General features: G+C 39.9%; 1 protein-coding gene across 3 annotated transcripts in view; it reads right to left on the bottom strand.

Moving 5' to 3' along the window:
- LRRC8B (leucine rich repeat containing 8 VRAC subunit B) overlaps positions 1-14,932 on the bottom strand; it is a 74,918-nt gene that overhangs the window by 23,083 nt on the left and 36,903 nt on the right. For all 3 annotated transcript variants that reach the window (XM_004263003.3, XM_033432308.2, XM_033432305.2), the window contains 2 exons: positions 11,907-11,962; positions 1,344-1,446 (listed from right to left, as the gene is read on the bottom strand). The gene's annotated coding sequence lies outside the window, so the exon portion shown is untranslated. The remainder of the gene's footprint in view (positions 1-1,343; positions 1,447-11,906; positions 11,963-14,932) is intronic.

A 14,932-nucleotide genomic window follows, 5' to 3' on the forward strand; every position in this document is an offset into this window, starting at 1 on the left:
CCAAGAAAAACTGTTTTGCTCTCATTAGTCTTCCTTCAAGGGAATGGTACCCTGCCTTGAACCCCAGAATCCCATTACAGAGGCTCTGATACCTATGAATAACTGTCTTTTCTTTTGCTGGTCAGCCCTAACATATTCCTAACCATCTGACCCTGAACCCTATACCTTCATGCTCTCCCCCTTGCTAAGGCATCCCAGGATCCTTGATTTTAACTACTAACCTGGAGCACCACTTTCCACCTGCATCCTCTCTGGCCATCATCATATTATATGGATTCAACTTTCTCTTAGGACCTATGGCTTGATAAATAATTTTCCAGAGTTTCCCTCCCTTACTCTAGTTTAGTGGGTCTATTTCTAACTCTCAACTCCTCCCCTTCTGCTTCAATCCACTGCAGTTAATCATAACTGTGTGTCAAGACAAGACAAAAACCAAAAACAAGAGGATTATATGCGACAGAAAGTCTGGGCTTAGACCCCAAAATAGCATCAACATGATGGGAGGAAAGGAGGGCAGAAATCACTGCTGGATGAACATGTGAAAAATACCTAAGGATTTTAGTTGACATGAATGCACGCATTAAGCTAATTGTGTCATAGCTATTATGCAAAATATAGCTATATGCTATCTTTATGCTAAATATAGCCATAATATGACTATAATCTGTGGCCATATTAAATCATGAACCCAGATAAAGGGGCAACAATCCTTCTGTGTCTGCCTGGTAAGATCACACCTGGAACCCAACGTTCAGTCATAGGTTAAAAACTAATTGGGCAACAAAATAATCAGGAGCTACTTGTCTACGAACCATTTCCTATGGAGGAACACAGGTAACTGATGATACTCAGCTGAGATAAAAGATGACTAGGGGAACCTGAGAATTTATCTTTACATTTTCGCAGGACTACCTCTTGGATTAAAGAATAAGTGGATTTGTTCCAGAGGCAGAACTAGGTGGGTGCACATTTTAGAAAGTGACATTTTGATTTAATCGGTAGTAGAACATCCATAGAAATAGTTCAGGCCCTTCTCCTACCTGGGCTGACCTGAATAAGATGACCATCCGTCAAGGATGTTGCAAAGGAATTTCTTGTAATGGATAAAGAAAGTGAATGAGATCATCTCTAAGGGCTCTGCCAACTCAAAGTCTATGGCTTTATTTGTCCCCTCAAAGATGCTGGGAGTTATATTCATTTCAGATACACAACTGAAATTGTAGAAGAATGTAAACACAAACAGCTCTAACGATGAGGGTATTTGACAGACAGCAAATATTTATTCAACAAAGAGCACAAGTCAACATTGGCCAAAACAATATACTTTAAATATTTATACTTACTATAATGAAAAAAAATGAATCCAATAAGTTGACTGTGCTTCAGTCAGGAGGCCTACACCTTTTGAAATTTCTTAGACACACCATCTCTGTGATTGTCTTCATTCTGTGAGAAAGTATAGATATCTTGAAATAGCTGTGGTCATACAAACAAACAAAATTGGAGATACTGTCGTTAGAGACCCTCTCCATCATAAAACATTACATGGCAAGTGGATTTTCATAGACCAGTTTACTTTTCACACTGGGAGACATTCTGGCAAAGCTATTTATATAAGACCCCATCCACATACCAGATTGCACTCAGCCTCTGAAACTTCCTTAACTTACAGAGAAGTTTCTACAGAAATTTAGATGTTAACATATTTTAAAATGCTGTATCTACAACACTTAGATGAACACTTAGCTTCTTCCAAGCAGTCTGCATATGCTAATTTCGCTCATTCAATCCTCATACACAGTTGGTCTTATTTGCATTCATCAGATGGCCTGTCAAACCATATAATTTCTGCACTTTATGATACATCTATCCAAATGAGACTCAGTGCTCTTAAAATTTAGCCTACTGATTCATTAAATACAGTTACAAGTCAATAACTTTTTAAGACACAGCTCAGAAATATGACTGAAATTCTCACATTATTAAATGTAGCTACCTTTTATATTAAAACCTATTGGTTTTTGTTTCTCACCTTATAGATTAATATAAGTCATTTTTAGCATCTACTTCAATCATTTGCAATAGCTTAAATTACATATAGACTGATTAGTTTGAAATGTGAGAACATTCTAAAACACACAAAATTTTTTTAGTTGGGTGTGAAAATTGCATTTTTTAGTGCCTATGTATCCTCTGAAAACTTGTTGAGAAGGTTTATATATTTGCCTGGAAAACACAATCCTTTTTTGGTTTATTAAGTACTCAAAATCCGGCTCAGAGTACTGACCCCAAATTGTATTTAAGGTATTTTTAGCAATACTCTTGCAACCTTGTCATTTTCAAACATCAAAGAGTTAGCATGTCTGAAATTTACTTTGGTTTTACCAATCCATGTGTAAAGCCTTCTTTATAATTACTACTGAAGATCAAATTATTTTGCAGGCCAGAAAGCACAGTTAGTGTGTGACAACTCAGCATGTATTAATTCATACTTAGCACCACTGGAATATGAGTTTCTTATTCACAATTCATTTTTAAAAGACTGACAACATACGATACACAACTGCATTTATGTGTAGTTAAGCACAATAAAGACATTTGATCTTTGAAACATTTTACATATTCTTCTACTGCATTGCATCTGTAATGTGCCAGGAAAGAATTTATTGCATAACTCCAGAATGCTACCCAGCTGTCATGATACTTCCTGCACAATACAGTTTCCTTTAGATGTTGCAAATATATTTTCTACTTTAAGCACAAAAAGAAAGAAAGTCACAAACCTCCAACTACAGTAATATTTTAAAATAATCAGAATGAGAAACTACTATAACTAACCTGTTAGCAAACCACAACTGACGACAAGTTTGCCATATTTATTCTTTTTCTTATTTTATTTATTTAATTATTATTATTTTTTATTTGGCTGCGTTGGGTCTTCGTTGCTGTGTGTGGGCTTTTCTCTGGTTGCGGTAAGCAGGGCCTACTCTTCATTGCATTGCAGGGGCTTCTCCTGTTGTGGAGCACGGGCTCTAGGCGTGCGGGCTTCAGTAGTTGTGGTACGCAGGCTCAATAGTTGTGGCTCATGGGCTCTAGAGCACTGGCTCTGTAGTTGTGGCGCATGGGCTTAGTTGCTCCACAGCACGTGGGATCTTCCTTGGACCAGGGCTTGAACCCGTGTCCCCTGCATTGGCAGGTGGATTCTTAACCACTGCACCACCAGGGAAGCCCTGCCATATTTATTCTAACTGAGAACTATTTGTAAAGAATTTTTCCTGTTCATCTTTTTAAGAATTATAAACTTTTCCTCTAATCATCTAATTCAGATTTCCTTTGATGACTTCCTCGTCAATCAGAGAACAAATAAAAATCTGTTATTAATAATCTAATATCTGTTTTCCTACTTTCAAAGCACTTTCATTTACATTAATTTGTTTCATACCTACAACAAACCATTAAGATAAATATTTTTCTTCACATTTTATTAACATGGAAAATAAGGCAGGCCCAAAGGAGTTATCTCGTCCAAGGTGACGAAACTGGCAAGAAATAGTAACAACTAGAACCCAGGTCCTCAGGCTAAAATCTTAGGGCTTGTCCACACCAGACCACACTGTCCAGACCATTTAATCCAATTAAGCCAGTCTGAGTTTTTTCAAAAGCTAAAAAAAAGTTGAATATTTAACTCCCTTACCTAACTGCAACGGACTGAATGTTTGTGTCCCTGAAAAATACATATTTTGAAATCCTAATCCCTCAATGTCATAGTATGAGGAGGTGGTGCCTTGGGAGGTGATTAGGTCATGAGGGTGGAGCCCTCGTGAATGGGATTAGTGCCCTTATAAAGGGGACCCCAGAGAGCTCTCCTGCCCCTTCCACTATGTGAGGAAACAGCAAGAACATGGCCATCTATGAACTAGGAAGTGAGTTCTCATCAGACACAATCTGCTGGTGCCATGATCTTAGACTTCCCAGCCTCCAGAAACTGTGAGAAATAAATGTTTGTTGTTTAAGTTATCCAGTCTGTGGTAGTTTGCTATAGCAGCCTGAAGGGACTAAGACATCAACTTACCCCAACATCTGCATTATAACTGGGTTCCATTTTAATCTTTGAAAGACAAGGATACAAAGGATATAGCTTTCCACAATGTCTCCATTTACATACTATATAATCTGCTTTCTCAGCTAGACTTTTTCTACTGAACATTTTCCACTGAACAATTTAAGACTTTATATAAATATATAGCATCTGGATTTAATGATGTATGAAAAGTCTCAAGCATTCCTATATGTTAAATGATGTTAATTTTTCTAATTGAAGTGCTTAACTGGAGAGTTAGAGCATAGCTGCCCTTTGTCGTTACAAAATTTAATACTGTTTGTGTGTCCAGGAAATTTTTTCCAGACCGGATTTTTGCAAACAATGAGGATCCAATCCAAATCAGATCTCTATTTCTAATATACAAATGCACTAAATCAGTTCAAAGAAACAATGTTAAAAGTAAAGGATTTTATGGTCCTAATCCCATTCCTTTAGCTTTTAAACCTCGTTAAAAAAATCATAAAAGCTTTTCAAAGCACATGAATTCATCTGACAATCTCACCCCAAAGTCTCTAAGACTGGAACAACAACACTCAAGTTAGCCAGTCTTTACTTCCCACTAGTCCTTGTTTTACTTTGAAAGCATTTCCAAAACAACCAGTGAAAAAATAAACAAATGATGATCAGATGGTATTTAGAGTCATTGTATGATGAGAACTGGATGCTACTTCAAAGCTCTCTGTCTCTGGCCCCAGGCAGGGACACAGCCAAACAATACAGAATGGGGTTTCTCTATACTACTCTCACTGAAAATTGATTTTAAAATCGCCTTACATCCTTTCAAAATGCTTAGTCCTACTTCTCATCAAGATGTTTCTTGGGTCTGGGCTTCCCTGGTGGCGTAGTGGTTAAGAATCCACCTGCCAAAGCAGAGGACACAGGTTCGAGCCCTGGTCCGGGAAGATCCCACATGACGCAGAGCAACTAAGCCCGTGCACCACAACTACTGAGCCTGTGCTCTAGAGCCCACGAGCCACAACTACTGAGCCCGCGTGCCACAACTACTGACGCCCATGTGCCTAGAGCCTGTGCTCTGCAACAAGAGAAGCCACTGCAATGAGAAGCCCGTGCACCACAACAAAGAGTAGCCCCTGCTCGCCGCAACTAGAGAAAGCCCGCACGCAGCAACAAAAGACCCAATGCAGCCAAAATTAAATAAATAAAAATAAATAAATTTATTGAAAAAAAAAGATGTTTCTTGGTTCTAACATATATCTAACTGCAATTTTTTTTGTCTTTCTTTTTTTTGTTTAACATCTTTATTGGAGTATAATTGCTTTACAATGGTGTCTTAGTTTCTGCTTTATAACAAAATAAATCAGCTATACATACACATATATCTCCATATCTCCTCCCTCTTGCGTCTCCCTCCCACCCTCCCCATCCCACCCCTCTAGGTGGTCACAAAGCACCGAGCTCTTTGAGTTCTCTCTCTGAGAAACGATGCGTCAGTATCCAGGATTAATTTGCTCCTTTGCTTTATACTATTATAAATAACCCCCTGAACCACTCTTCAGAGAACTGATGACAATTACTTAGCATTTTTCAAGCACTTAAATGATCACTAGCCAGACACTAGTTTTGAGATCTAGAAGGGAACTAGGATTCATCTAGTAAAGTGTTTCTCTAACATCAATGTTCATAAATCACTGGAGAGCTTATGAAATCACAATGTGATAGGTCCCACCCTCGGAGTTTCTGATTCATTAGGTCTGCATTAGGCCGCAAGAATGTGTATTTCTAACAAATTCCTAGTTGATGTTGCTGGTGCAGAGACCACTTTTTGAGAATCACAAATCTAAGACAGTGGTTCTCAACTTTGGCTTCACATTAGAATCACCTGGGGTACTTTTATAAGAAACTTAAACCCAGGGCCACTCTTAAAGAACACTTTAGTTGATCTAGGTGAGGCCAGCAATTTTTTTTTTTTTTTCAAATCTCCCAGGAGGAGAAAGCTCACAAGATAGATTGGCAATGAAATATCTGGGGAAAATGCCTACCTTTTAAGTCTTCCTGAAGTTTCAGATGTCTAGAGTGCTCCCCACAAACTACAAAGTAACAGCTACCATCAACTACAGGAACCTTCAGAGATTCAGGTGTAAGGTGGGGGAATACTGAGTCACTGAACTAGAGAGATTTGCAGGATGGATTTGAGGAGAAGGATTAGAAACAAGGGGCTTGAAAGGCTATTTCAATCACGTGGGCCAGAAATAATATGGAAAACTTTTGTAATATATTTGAGAAGAAGGCAGTGAATGAAATAGTCACTGTAAATGAAAATTCAATGCCACTTAGCAACATCAAATGTCCTAAGAGAGGTCCATGGAGAAACGGGGTCAAAGGATTCGGATTCTGATCCTGTGGTATTATAGGATCTTCCACAGTTTATAGCACATAGTGTACAGTAAGTATTTGTACAATAAATAACTGAACGTACAAAAATGCAGAAGGCCGAAGAATATTACGTTCACATGTTAGGCAGGGTGTATCTAAGGTGATTAAGCCTTTCCACAGAGAGGCTAGAACTTGGAAGCATATAGATGGGAAGGATTTGGCTAACTATTCTGCATATTCCAAACCTTAATAGCTTAAAATAGTTTTATTTCTTGTGATTCTGTGGGTGGTTCTTTTATTTCCTGGTGTTGGCTGGCACAAAGATGGCTGGAAGGTCCAAAATGTCCTCATTCATCAGGTTGGTAGTTGGTGCTGACTGCTGGCTGGTACTTTGTGTGAGACTTCTTGTGGCTGTTTGAGTGTCCTCGCATAGCTTGGTGGTTGGGTTCTAAAATAGTGCATTCCAAGCAAAGAGATAAAACCTGCAGTTCTTTTATGGGATAGCTCTCAAAGCTACACGGTGTCATGTCCACTATATTCTGTTGGTCAGAGGAGTCAGGTACCAGCCCAGATTCAAGGAGGCAAATGCCTCCTCTCAGTGGGAAAAGTGGCAAAGAATGTGCAGCCGTGCTTAATCCACTGCAGTCTACTCTCTGCCCACAAATGATTTACATTCCTCCCACATGAAAGCCTCACCCTCTGCCAAGTCCCCCAGAAGTTTCATTCTGCTACGGCATCAAGTTCAGGCTTGAAGTCTAGGATCTTGTCCTCTAAATCATGTCCAGGATGCTATGGGACAACACCCTTAAGATTCTTAGAAGCCTTTCTATCTAGCTGAGAAGACGCACTGCCTTAAATCTTTTTGAAGTCTTAATACAGGGTCCTATACCTGTGCCCTGGCTTCTATTTGCACCTTAAGACCAAGTTTTACTGCACTAGTGCTACTCTGGATCTGATCTTTCAACCTGAGGCCATTTCTTACTTTGAAAGAAACAGTTTTATTCACGACCCCAGAAAATTCTGGATTGGAAATATGTCCTCTAAAGTCTACTTAAAATCTGAATCATTTCTTCTATAATTAATCTCTCTCTTACAATACTTTGGTCATAAGTGGTTTAAAAAAGTCAACTGGTACTTCCAATATTCTGCTGGGAAATCTAAGCTAGATCCACAAATCAGTTAGGTTCATTTTTATCTTCCATGTTACTGTGTCAATCTTGTTAATTTTTTTGTCAATACATAACAAAGGTACCGTTTTATATCCTCCAATAGCAATTTCCTCACTGCTCTTCGAGCCACCATTAAGAATCTTCTTTTTTAAAAACTTTTATTTATTTATTTATTTATGGCTGCATTGGGTCTTCATTGCTGCGTGCAGCCTTTCTCTAGTTGCGGTGAGTGGGGGCTACTCTTCATTGCAGTGCACAGGCTTCTCTTTGCAGTGGCTTCTCTTATTTTGGAGCACAGGCTCTAGGCACACGGGCTTCAGTAGTTGTGGCACACGGGCTCAGTAGTTGTGGCTCACGGGCTCTAGAGCACAGGCTCAGTAGTTGTGGCGCACGGGCTTAGTTGCTCCACGGCATGTGGGATCATCCCAGACCAGGGCTCGAACCCGTGTTCCCTGCATTGGCAGGTGGATTCTTAACCATTGTGCCACCAGGGAAGTCCAATAATCTTCTTACTTCCCCTTCAGGTTCACTGCTACCTGGTCTCAAAGCCAATGCCAGATGTTTTCTTGTGGCAACACCTTCCTTCTGGGTACCAATTTTTGTTTTGGTTCCTTACTGCTATGTAACAAACCATCCCCAAACTTAGCAGCTGAAATAACCATTCATCATTTCTGATGAATCTGTGGGATGAGGCAGTTCTGTTTCACATGGTGTTGGCTGGAACGCTGTGATGGCTGGAAGGTCCAAAATGCCTCAGTCACAGGGCTGGCATTTTGGCTGGCTGCTGGTCTGGAGCTCAGCGTGAGCTAATGACCAGGGGCTTTGCCACTCCTCCACATGGCTGTTTAGGCTGCCTCGGAGCAAGGTGACTAAGTTCTAAGTAGGAACGTTACAAGCACACAAAAGCAGAAGCTACAAATCTCCTCAAGGTCCAGCCTTAGAAATTACTCCACACCATTTCTTCCTTTTGATGGGGAGAAAAGGAAACAGATCCAGCCCAGATTCAAAAGGAAGGGAAATAGACTCCATCTCTTGATGGGAAAAATCACAAAGTATTTGCAGCCATCTTTAATCCACTATAGGAAGTTGAGAGCATTTAAGTAGTAGATGGTGCCGCAGAAATGAACTAATTCTTTGAAAGCATTTAGTGAGTGAAGAATAGAATCTCTCTCCCCTTTATAACATATCAGATGAGCAAGGACTATCAGACAAGGAACAGTAAAGGGGGATAGAATAGCAGGGTCAGTGAGGTGAAAAAGCAGCACAGTGTTTCTGGAGCACAGAAGTCAAAGGGTTTGACATCATAGTCAAAACAGAGAAACCAAAGGAGAATAGTGATGTAACTATCATTCTGCAGCTTCTAACACAAAGCCGTAGAGTGGAAATGGATCTGAGAAACAATCAAATAATATGCTAAATATTAGAAAAATTACCCATATCACCTGAAGTCCCAGGAGAAAGTGACTGCATACGACAATTAAGAGCATGTGAACAGCTCCAGAAATCCTAATTAAATCGGAGTTGTTGAACTTTAAGGAACATTGTTTCACTATTCCTTGTTTCTGATGGTTATGAAATACATCGTGCATTTAATTTAGATGGTAATTGTGTTTTTAGAGAAAGACCTCTCAATTCTTTGATGCTTTAAGTAAGCTACCAAATTATCTAGAATACATTTAAAATGAAGAGAAGCTGCAGTCCCATTACTGTAATATTAACACTAGAGCATAAGCCACCAGTGGCTACATAATTCCTAGAATGTGTAAACAGACAGCAATCTCAAACCCTTCTCCACCATCTTCATTGTTTATAAAACCGTTTTCCTGACCCCCTCCCATCACCCTAGAGTCGCAAGCCATAAAGTCGAGCCAAACCCAGTCCCTGTGCAGTCCCTGGGGCATCACACATGCCTCCTTTCAAATGACTAGCTGACAGCACTGATCATCAGCCCATTTGCTTCTACAGTGATTCTTCCACAGGTGACCTACCTTCACAGGAGCAGAATCCATATGGACTATTTAACCCAAGAAGAAACTGCAGAGATCAGAGTCTAACTCTTCACAAATAAGGAAACTAAATTTCAAAGATGTTCAAGCAGCTTCTCTAGGGTCACAGGGTGGTAGAACATGGGCTCAAGGCCACCTTGCCTAATTTGAAAAGAACTGGGAGGCTGAGAGCATTGCTTCTGGTCACCTAGCCTAAGTAATAATAGGCCAAATAAAACAGGGTTTTGGAACATGAAGTTGCAAAAATAGTCCAGGACATTTCTGTGTTATAATTTTTTTAAAACTATAAATCAAAATGAGATTTTTTTTTTTAGCTCTGGGACACACAAACCAGTGTATTCTAGAAATACTTAAACATATGATTAAGCCACTAGTCTTAACCCTTTCTCTAAAGTTAACATTTATATACATTCAATTATGGAGGTTAGGACTACAAAGGCATACCAAGGAAATATGAGGCCTTGTTTCTGCTTTCATGGGATTTACAATCCTATTGTGGAGAGAAGACATGCATAGTTGAGAGTTAGCAGCACCATCTTATACTGTCATTTCAGTGCCAAAATGAGTGGGATGATGGCCAAAAGTAAGCAGTGCATTCGGTTCTACACAAACAAAATATCCAAAGAGAATGGGTGAAACATTACTGAGAATGGTAAAGCAGTACTTGTCAAACAAAGGTCAGGATTTAGTCTGTTCATGCAACAAATATTTAGAATGTTTACTATGTGCCAGGCAGAGTTCTAAGTGTTAGGGAAATATAGATGTGCAAGACACAAGATCCCTGCTCTCAGGGACCTTACTGTGTAGTAAGGAAAGAGAGAAAATCAAATCCACACACATGATAAAATCAGAAATGTTACGAAGAATACATAGCTACTTCAGACTGGGGAGTGAGGAAAGGCCTCTTTAGAGGGACTACCATTAGAACACAGATCTAAATGGAGCCTACCAGATGATGATACTGGGGAAGATCATTCCAGGGAGAAGGAGCAAGAAGCTTAGGATGCGTGCAGATCAGAAGGGAGGACACCTGGCTGGAATGTCAGAAGCCTGGGGAAAGTACAGTAACAGAGGGCCTGCAGTCAAGATAAAGAGTTTGGATAGTAAGTAGTATAGGAATGGTGGAAAAGCCACTGAAGAGTCATAAGGAGAAAAGTAGCTGATCTGTTACTAGCTTTTAAGAATTCACAGTCAACTCAATGAATCAGCAGGGAAATGCGGATATACTCGAGAAGTCCAAGTATCTACCTTCATCTGTAAGAAGAATGGTGTTCAGAATACGGCAGGGGATAGATCTACTGTCCTCACCACTGCTTTACCTGGACTATATGTTCAGAGCTGGGTGACACAGCTTTAAGACATATGTCATATTCACAACACTGGAGAGCCACGCAATTTAATACAGTGTACAAATTAATCATTCATCATGTTAAAGTCAAAAGCTCTGCCACAGAGCTAATTCAAGATTAAACTTCCACAACTGTAAAAGATGAATGATGTTTGCAGGAAGCAACAGGATATAGAACTTGTTTATTTCTGACTTACCTACTCTAGGAAAGCATGGCCATGTTTTCATTACCGAAACATGGCAAACCAATTCTATACATTAAAAATGCTACCCTAGGGACTTCCCTGGTGGCGCAGTGGTTAAGAATCCGCCTGCCACTGCAGGGGACATGGGTTCGAGCCCTGGTCTGGGAAGATCCCACATGCCATGGAGCAAATAAGCCCGTGCACCACAACTACTGAGCCTGCATGCCACAACTACTGAAGCCCACAAGCCCAGAGCCCATGCTCCGCAACAAGGGACGCCACTGCAATGAGAAGCGTGCACCGCAACGAAGAGTAACCCCCGCCCGCCGCAACTAGAGGAAGCCCATGCGCAGCAATGAAGACCCAATGCAGCCAAATTAATTAATTAATTAATTTTAAAAAATGCTACCTTAAACAAAGATCAGAAAAATATAGACATGGAGTCTAAGTCTCTCATAGACATTTATTATATTCCTTAGATCTTTAATGTTAAAAAAAATGACAAATATCAAACACATACACATATCCTTTCCTACATACAAAACTAACAAAGGATAGGAAGATGACATTTTACCAAAATGTATACAGATTTAATTTTCTGTTTAATTGGTTTAAAAACATCAAAAGGACTTTACTCAAAACATCTGTAAGAATAGTAATCTCTTTTTACACACTAAGTATTCAGTACTTATTTGCCCCAAGCTACCAGTGTAATAGTAATTATCTTTACCATGTGTTCACAATTCAGAATATTAATCTTACCCTATGAATGCCTGGTCAACCGGAAACTCTGCAATTAGTTTCTATTTGAAAAATTCCTAAAGAGAAATCATAAACATATTGTTATATTTTATGCATCATAGGACTGCAAGACAATTTATCCACTTATGTGGTTCTAAAGTTTCAAACATCTATAATAACTTTATGAAACATATAAAAGATAACTTTTTTAAAAAGTCACTGCTGTTAAAGAGATCACTTTCTGACCTCTTACAAAAAGTGTCAACTAAAACCCAGGGAGACAAACAAAATCACTGTCACAAGCTACACATTTAATCCCATCACCATGGCAATTTACAAGGCATAAAATATGAACTTTAAATTTTTAATGAAGAAAGAGGTAAGCATTATGAGGCACCACTCATTTTATAAATAAAAGATAGAAAAACTCATTGAAAATATCTACGCTTCTTACAGAAAATAGGGAAACATGGGGAAAAAACAACTTAATGTTTAGGATCGTTTTCCCCTTCCAGTTTTGTTTTTGTTTTTGCTGGCCTGCTAGTTTTACAGAACTATGCCATTATAAAATTCAGTGTTATGATATTGAGATCTCTTTTTGCCTCATCATTTCTCATAGGCTTTCTCGATGTTGTTGTAGTTTCTCGAAACATCATTTTTGAAGCACAATAGTTCATACATGGCTATGTCATAGGTTACAAAATCATTTCCCTACTGAACCTTATGTTTTCCCTTTTTATTACTAATAATGCTGTAAACATCTCTAACTCTGTTCATATGATTTCCTTTGCATAGACCTCCAAAAGTAAGAGTAATAGATCAAAGAGCATGAACAGTTTAAGGCTTCTGATATATAACATCAAATTACTTCCCAAGAGGATTATACTAATTTTCTCTCCTATAAACAATATGAGTAGGACTCTCACCAGATGTGGGAATCATCATTAAAAATAAAAGTCTTCGCTAATTCCACATATGAAAAGGATCTTGTTGCTTTATTGTGCATTTCTCTGAATTGGGTTGAATGCTTCCCAACATGTTTTAACAATGAGTTTCTTTCCTCCTTTCTGTTTCACATTTACCTAAACCAGAGTAATATTTTGCTGAGAAGATATAAATGCAGAACTTAATGAAAGCTCTCTCATAATGACAACTTGTCATCTCAGAGTGCAGCCATTGCTGCCACATAAAAAAACAAAATGTAGCTCAGTTTCTTTATCCAGCTTAAAATCACTCAAACTAATTTTGGAAACAACAGCAAACATTATCACCTTTCTTCCTCCCCAGCAGCGAACCAAAGTATAAGTTGCAAGAATGAAATGTGAAAGTACTAAATGGCAACGCTTCTAAGAATAGAAATAAACAGTCCATATTAGGCAAGATCAAAACAGGACTTGGACTGTCACAGTACTTGTGACAGACCCAGCTGCTGAGGAAGCATCAGTGGGCTCCCCAGCTAGCTATGCTGGATGGGTGTTATAAAACCGGCTTTACCTACCCTCTGAAAAACATTTACTCTCCCCAGGGGCAAGACACAAGATCTGTATTTTCACTGAAAAATTCAATTCCAAGATAACCTAAAAAAATATATCCTGGAAGGTTTGGAGATGACAAGCCTAGCACTGAGAGCTCCCTTTCTCAAATAAGAGCTCCTTTCAGAAGGTTCCCAGTGAGGGACACAGAAGGGAATGCTCCCAAGTGACTGTGGATTAAGGAGCAATAGGGGATAATCAGCTTTCTGATAGAAAAACAAAAGGCTAAAAGGCTTTTACTTTGAAAACTGAGAAGTCTGGGTGCTCTTATTTCCTTCTGGTCAGTGGAGACAGTGGAGACTGACAAAACAAACTCCTTTGTAGTAAAAGCAAAGGCCTACTATAAAATTTTAGAATCTGAGAAAGGCTTTCCATTTGGGAGAATTTGTCTTTCAGTGATAGATTCCTTTTTTATTTTTATTTTTATTTTTATTTTTATTTTTGCGGTACGCGGGCCTCTCGCTGTTGTGGCCTCTCCCGTTGCGGAGCACAGGCTCCAGATGCGCAGGCTCAGCGGTCATGGCTCAGGGGCCCAGCCACTCCGCGGCATGCGGGATCTTCCCGGACCGGGGCACGAACCCCTGTACCCTGCATCGGCAGGCGGACTCTCAACCACTGCGCCACCAGGGAAGCCCTAGATTCCTTTTAAGATTTAGCAAGAAGTCAAGAATCTTTGCAGATCAATATGGCAAGAATCCCTGCAATGTCACACTTATTCAACCTGCCTTGTGCAATTCCATAAGATTAAGGCTTTAGGTTGCGTAAAATTAAAGTATCCTATTTTCATCAATTTGAAAGGTTCAAACTCTGAATACCAGATTTACTTAAGAGAGGGACATTTCACTTCACCATCCGTCCCACCCTAGGATCACTCCATGAATCACCGCCATAAGCCACGCTGACCTCCACAGGCTGCGTTCACTGCTCTTCCATCTGCTTTCTTGGAATACTTTATCAATAGTTCTCTCACACTGTTTTATGACATGTAATAAGCTACTGCCTCAAGTTCCTTGAGGACTGGGGCAGAATCTTATTTACCTATATTCTCAGGATCTAACCCAGTATCTCTTTCCGAGGCTAGGTTAAGCGCCTCGATATTACGGCAGCTTCCCTGTACCAATTCATCAATGGGGTGTTGAAACATCTTTGGAAAGTTAGCTAAATTAAACTAAAATAGTATCTACCAGACTTTTCTCAGGGGTTGTTCAGAATGTGGTTGGAAGGAAAGACAAAGAGACTTCTGGTCAGTTGAGATCCTGGGAACTGGCAGAAGGGGGAACTAGAGGGGCTCTTTGGCTACCCTCCTCCCTCTCATACAGCTCCTGGCTTCTCTTCAAAATGTTGTGGGGCTTCCCTGGTGGCGCAGTGGTTGAGAGTCCGCCTGCCAATGCAGGGGACACGGGTTCGTGCCCCGGTCCGGGAAGATCCCACATGCCACGGAGCGGCTGGGCCTGTGAGCCATGGCCGCTGAGCCTGCGCGTCCGGAGCCTGGGCTCTGCAACGGGAGAGGCCACA

The sequence above is a fragment of the Orcinus orca genome, chromosome 1 (assembly GCF_937001465.1).
Source record: "Orcinus orca chromosome 1, mOrcOrc1.1, whole genome shotgun sequence".
Lineage (NCBI taxonomy): Eukaryota > Metazoa > Chordata > Mammalia > Artiodactyla > Delphinidae > Orcinus > Orcinus orca.